At 39.9% G+C, this 6,000-nt stretch overlaps 1 protein-coding gene across 4 annotated transcripts in view; it reads right to left on the bottom strand.

The window, feature by feature from the left end:
* Positions 1-3,888: 3,888 nt before the first annotated feature.
* Positions 3,889-6,000, bottom strand: part of PTCH1 (patched 1) — a 67,891-nt gene continuing 65,779 nt past the window's right edge. For 3 of the 4 annotated variants that reach the window (XM_062640064.1, XM_062640072.1, XM_062640078.1), the window contains one exon: positions 3,889-5,413. The gene's annotated coding sequence lies outside the window, so the exon portion shown is untranslated. Of the gene's footprint in view, positions 5,414-5,516; positions 5,641-6,000 lie in introns of all 4 variants that reach the window. The other variant, XR_009968789.1, reaches the window with a different exon arrangement.

Genomic DNA, 6,000 nt, shown 5'->3' with positions numbered 1-6,000 from the left:
CAGCCCCACTGTGAAGCTTAGAGCTCAAGGGATGGACAGGCCAGCCAGAAAAGCCACAAGGGTTTTGTGCTCTATTGTGCAAAAGAGTATCTCCACTTTTACCTTTATGTGAGGTCCTAATTCCAATAGCAAAAAAGATCCCACAGCTCCTGACTGGCAGCTTGAGCTAAGCCTGGGGAAGAGCCTGGGAAGACGGTATGAACAGCAAAACAAACCAAAGTGCATGTTGCCTTGTCTTTAGTGGTAACAGGCTGAGTTACACCACAGTCACTAACCCACAGTTGTCTCCACTGCAGCCTTACCTTGCATCAGTGGCATGCACGTACAGCTGCAGTAGCAGCAGAAACCTAGTGACACATGCAGTTACAGCTGTTACAAGAAGGGTGGAAGTGTTCCTATGAAATGCTCTTGCAGGGTGGTGAGTGGCCTGGGTGCCACTGCAGACAACTGAGAGTCTGAGGCAGAGGTTTCCTTTGCTTACATAGTATCCATAGAAGCAGAATAGTTTCTGCAGTATCAAATGTGCCAGGATATATATTAAACTTTTTTTGTCAAAGCAGCAGTACTGCTTCATTTTTGTGTTTAATTAGCTGCAATTAACCACGTAAAGTTAAACTGGACATGTGTTTTTTTAAGCCACTCAGGCTGGGTAGTGCAGTTTCCTGGCATGCATCCTGTTCCAGCAGTAAGGTTCAACTTGTCAGCAACAAAAAGGACAAGAATGATTAAATGGAGTAGGGAAGTAGTAATTGTTCTCATTACTTGCAGCAGCCATTAAAAGTAATTACAATTTGGCAACGGTGGTTTTCAGATATAAACAGTGTCTCGAATGCTCATTGGGAGTGAAAATTAACAAAAATGAAACACCTGTTCATACATCAGTGCTGCTGCAGTTTAGCAGCATGCAGCATTCCTGAAGCTGTTAAATACATGCGTTATGCCAACAAAAATTTGGCCACATGTTTACTTAAGGCCTGAATAAATATGGCCAATCTCTGACAAAAACTGAAGTAAGGTCTTACCTGGGGCTAATAAGACTGACAACAAGAAGAGCCATTTAGGGGAAATCAAAACGTGACAAGCAGTGTAAGGTAAATAGCTATCATTGATGCAAAATGGAATTTATAAAGAAAAATCCTGTGTTCTGACTGGCAGAATGTACTGACTTATTCATATCATTTCCAGTCCTGTGAATGGAGCTGCTCCCAGGGACACAAAAGGCCTTTTAAGCCAATGAGTTGAGCTAATGCCAGACTTCGGTGGCCAGTGTTCCCACAGGCTGTAACCTGCTAAGGCCAAACCTGCAACCTGACTCAAGTCTGTCTGGTACTGAGGATCGAAGGAGAGTATTCTGAGTAACACAAAAACATGTGCAGGAGTTTTGCAGTTCAAGTCCTTTCACTGTATTTTTTCTGGTGAAACTTCCCAAAACCATAAAATAAAAGTTGCATTTGTATTTCCTCTGACCATGAAAAGCAGAGGCGGAATCATAAATTACCCCAAGACATCTCTGGGTTTTTTTTTGTGAGAAATTTACCTCTGAAAAAAAACCTCACCCAGCAGTTGATGGGTAAAGGAAAGGATTGCTGGCTCTGTGGCACTTAGCTGAATACTCAGCACAGTATGTTTGCACAGGACAAATCCCACTGGGGTTTATGATGCAGGTGACTGCAGGCAGATGTTGCTACTTACAACCTTCACCCACCATAGCCTCTTCTTCTTCTCGTGCAGTGCATGGGAACCTGCATGCTGGCTGCACAGGTCACAAGCACACTTCCCAGAAGGACTGTCAAGAGTCTCCTTATGGAGCGTTGTGGTTTTCAGAACTCCACGTTTGTTTATTTTCTGTTCCACAAAGTGGGACAAACAGACGATTAATCCAATTTAGGGAGCAACCACAGAGCTGGAAAAAGGCAAAGAATTTCCTCCTGCTTCAAAGGAGAAATAACTTGTACATCAACTGCTTTACCCATGGATTCAAAGCATACACAAAATGGTTCAGTGAGAGTAAAAATGAAAGGTAATCCTATTCTCCAAGACATAACATGGGTAACGGAATCAACAGAAAAGCCCCAGCATGTCACAGTTTAGACATTGGATCCTGGTCCAAAATTGGCAAATCTGGATCTCCCAAAATCTCCAATACTAGAACACCCCAAATTCATGCTCCTTGTCAGAATGACTGCATGCCCATCCCTGCACAGCTGACCAGCAATACATAAGCATTCTATAAACAACCATATCAACCAGTAACTTATATTTTTTTTTATTCATGTTAGAATTTCTATCAGTGTTTGAACATTAATATTTAGAGAGTTTGTACAATTTCCATTCAAAGTTTAAAATGAGAACCACGCTAGATCGCAAACGGTAACTAAAACACAGTTCAGAATTGTATGATTATTCACACTCTCTTTCTCTCTTAACACTGTTAAACACTTTCTTTTCTGCCAGGGGGGTTACAAGGAAAATTGTGCACCATAATTGTATCTCAGCAGTGTTCCAAAACATAATGGTATCATCATTACATATAAACTCTTTAAAAATATACTTCTGTCAAAAGACTTGATGACTACTATGTACACTACAAAAATAAATTTTCATATAAATAAATTATATGGCATAATTTTATCTTTGTAACTGAAATGACACAAACCCACTCCTACCAAAACAGGCAGGCAATGAGACCCAGTTCGGATATTTTTTCCTTTTAACTCCTTACACAAAAAGCTACAACGAGTCTTTAATGTAAATGTTATATACTCTTTCCTATTTAACATTAGTAAGCACTCTATACAAATAAAAATCCATTAAACAGTAACAACATAACTGTAATAGTGTTTTCCAATAGAAATAAAATCCCTGCATCTTGTTTGTTATAAACTGGCATGACAAATACTGTAAGAAAACATTCTTATGATACAAAAATATAAATATCACCCATGATTAAAAAAAGTTACAAAATAAAACAAACACTGCCAGCCACTGAGTTCTCCCCTTCCCAATGTGACTATGGAGAAGCAGCAGACAGCTCACCCACACACCAGCACACAGGAGAACTTGGGCAGGGGCAGGCAGGAGACACCGCGGCTCACCCTGGCCCCCTTCGCTCCTGAGGAAGAGGAGGAAGTGAGGCAGCCCCGGTGTGGTGGAGGTGTCAGTGGGAGCCGTGCAGGCGCTTGGCGGTTAAAGGCAGCTTCCAATTAGCATCATACAGTTTTGTGGCAGAGTGTGTACGATCTGAGGTCACTATGCTGCTAGTGCTAAATGGGGGCCCCTCGTCTTTTTGTCATTCAGAGTTTCCAGGTTAGACAGTGAACTGGACCAGTAGGCAGTTGCGACATTAACCCTTAGTGTGCATTGAGACAGTAGCTTATGTATCACGGGAATGACACCAGGCTCTCACCACCTGCTCTTCGAGTGTTCACATTGGAGATCTGTAAACAAGTGCCTCATATCAAAGTGTTTTCAAGTGAGCAAAAAAAGGCATGGAAATTTGTGCATTCTACTTATCCCCATTCGTTATGCTGGCAAGGTCTGTGGGCAAAGATAGACTCCCTGAAGCCACTGGAGAAAAACACTTTCCTACCAAAGAATTGGCCACTGCTGTTCAGGCATTGTACTCAAAAACCCCACCATTACTGTGGTTAGGAACAGAATATTGGTTGTGTTTGTTTGGCTCTGAATACGTAACTGAACATCTGCCTGCTCTAAAAACAGCTTGGAGAAGGGCAGAACAAAGATGAAGAAAGAGGAAGTCAGAGATAATGAAAACTTCTATTAGTTTTTAAATTAAGGTTCTCCATTCGTAAGGTTTCCAGCTGGAACACAGAGTGTGGTGTTTTTTACAGACCCTTCACCTGCAGCTATCCCCTTTTAGTTTAAAAAAAAATAATAATGCAAAAAGCTAAATTAGTTTCGCAAAGAGATCCCAGTTTAGCTGTTTTAATTAAAAGTGCCACTGCAGCATGGGAAAACACAAACTATAGAGAAAAGAACATCCCAGGCCTTTCGTGTCATTACAGTCCTGGGCTCATCCAGAAAGCCATTTATATTTATAAAGTGAAAATAGATTATTTTTTTTTATCCTTCCATTTACTTTTTATCACTTACTATTAACTTCCTTCCTGCCATGAAAGTAAGGTGACCAATGGTACTGCTTCCAATGCTGGAAGGACACAGCTGAGCTGTTTCTCACCACCAAACAACTCAATTATCCAACTTCTAATGCCACGCATAGTTAATAGTATTGATATCAAAATAAAGCATATGCTCACTGAAATTCTATAACCAGCATTTCTCAATATCCAGCACCTTTGGAAGTGGAACAAGGATGGTTATAGTGTTTGCACTTACCTGGCACCTTTTGCAAAGAAAAATTAAAGGAAAAGAATCAAAATCAAAGCACTACAGGAACAGTAACTAAGCCTCACAACATTCCTGGGAGGTAGGTAAGTGTAATTACACCCATTTTACAGAATGAGAAACTGAGGCACAGGGCAGTTAAGTGACTTGACCAAAGCCATGTGAACCAAGTCATTAAGTCTGTGGGAAACTGAACCACAACCTCAACCTTGACTCCCTGTCTTCTTTTCTATTTCAGTTGGGCCTTTCATGATGGCAGTCTATGCTGCATGTTCATAAACACCAACATGGTTTTCACTAGTGCCTGCTAACAGGGAAAGCCAGACTTATATCAGCATCAGTGGGTTGATAAGCCCACTAAGTGTTGCCATACAGTAAAGGGAAACTACAGTACACCAGGAACATACACACAAAAGCATGCAAACTTCCAGATGCACACATGGATACACACAGCAAAACAGAACCTGCACATAGCTAAATCTATTTAAGCCTCCCAGATTAACTTGCTTTTCTTCATATCTGCTTATTTTAAAAATTATCATGCATAGCGTGTTTGAAAGTTAGCAGTAACACCTCATCCTACCACAGGGTTGTGATACGCAAACTTAAAATACTTTAAAGAGACATGTACCTTAAAAAAACCCTATCACATAAGCAATATTTGCATAGAGTTATACACGTAAAGTATAAAATATTTAAGCAGCAGCAACTTATGCTGGAATTTAGAACTAGATTAAGCTTAGTTGTGGCACAGAGATCAATGTACAAAAAGTACAAAGCGCACACAATATTGTCCCCATTCTATTGCCCAGAGGCAAATGACTCCAGACTATACTACTTTACATTGTTCTTTTGTATATTACATATGTGTACATCTTTTAAATACTTAAAGAAATATTTAACAAAATAATACAATAGGTTACAGTAACAGTGAACTGTTGTCCTGATGCAGCATGTCCTTTTCTACAACTTCAAGCAGTTCTTCAATTCAAGCAGTTCTGGAAATAGAGTTTTCTATCTTTGGCCTCTTCTTTGCTTCAGTTATTATCTTTTACAAATAAAGAGAAAAGAAAAGCAAATATTCATTAAAGTTCAAGAAAAACAAACAAATCAAGCTAATCCGAAATTCATTTCATGATTCTTGTGGTTACAGTTAGCGGTTAGGAAACATGGGCTCTGCTTTCATATTAGTCATGAATTTCCCAGTAACGAAATACTTGGGCCAATTAAAAAAAATGCAGATGCTTTAATTTCTGAGTTCCCAGCTCCAGATACCTGCAACAAACTCAGTCAAAACCAATGAATGCTTCAAGAAGGAATATGCTATATTGAGTACGGTGCACACTTAAGAATCTCACACCACCATGCAGTTCAGCTTGAAAAAGCTTAGCCCAAGTATTTTCTTATTCTGTGGATACTGTTACTTGCCACATTTCTAGACTGCAAGGCTAAAGGCATTCATGTCTATTTGCACTTTGGGATGTTTGGAGAGACGTTTCATAAATCAGAGGGTGATGTTTTGATTAAGTCATCAAAAATTTTCCATCAAAACTCCCCGTCTGTGCGTCTGTGCATGCATACATGCAAAATAGTTCAATAACCCAAATAAAATGGTTTCGTCTGGTCAAACTAGTG

This window comes from Pezoporus occidentalis, unplaced genomic scaffold (genome assembly GCF_034315485.1).
Source record: "Pezoporus occidentalis ecotype Australia unplaced genomic scaffold, CSIRO_AGI_Poc_V1 ctg117, whole genome shotgun sequence".
NCBI classification, from domain to species: Eukaryota; Metazoa; Chordata; class Aves; order Psittaciformes; family Psittacidae; genus Pezoporus; species Pezoporus occidentalis.
Note: the sequence above shows the minus strand (reverse complement) of the source record. Positions and strands in the feature narration are given on the sequence as shown.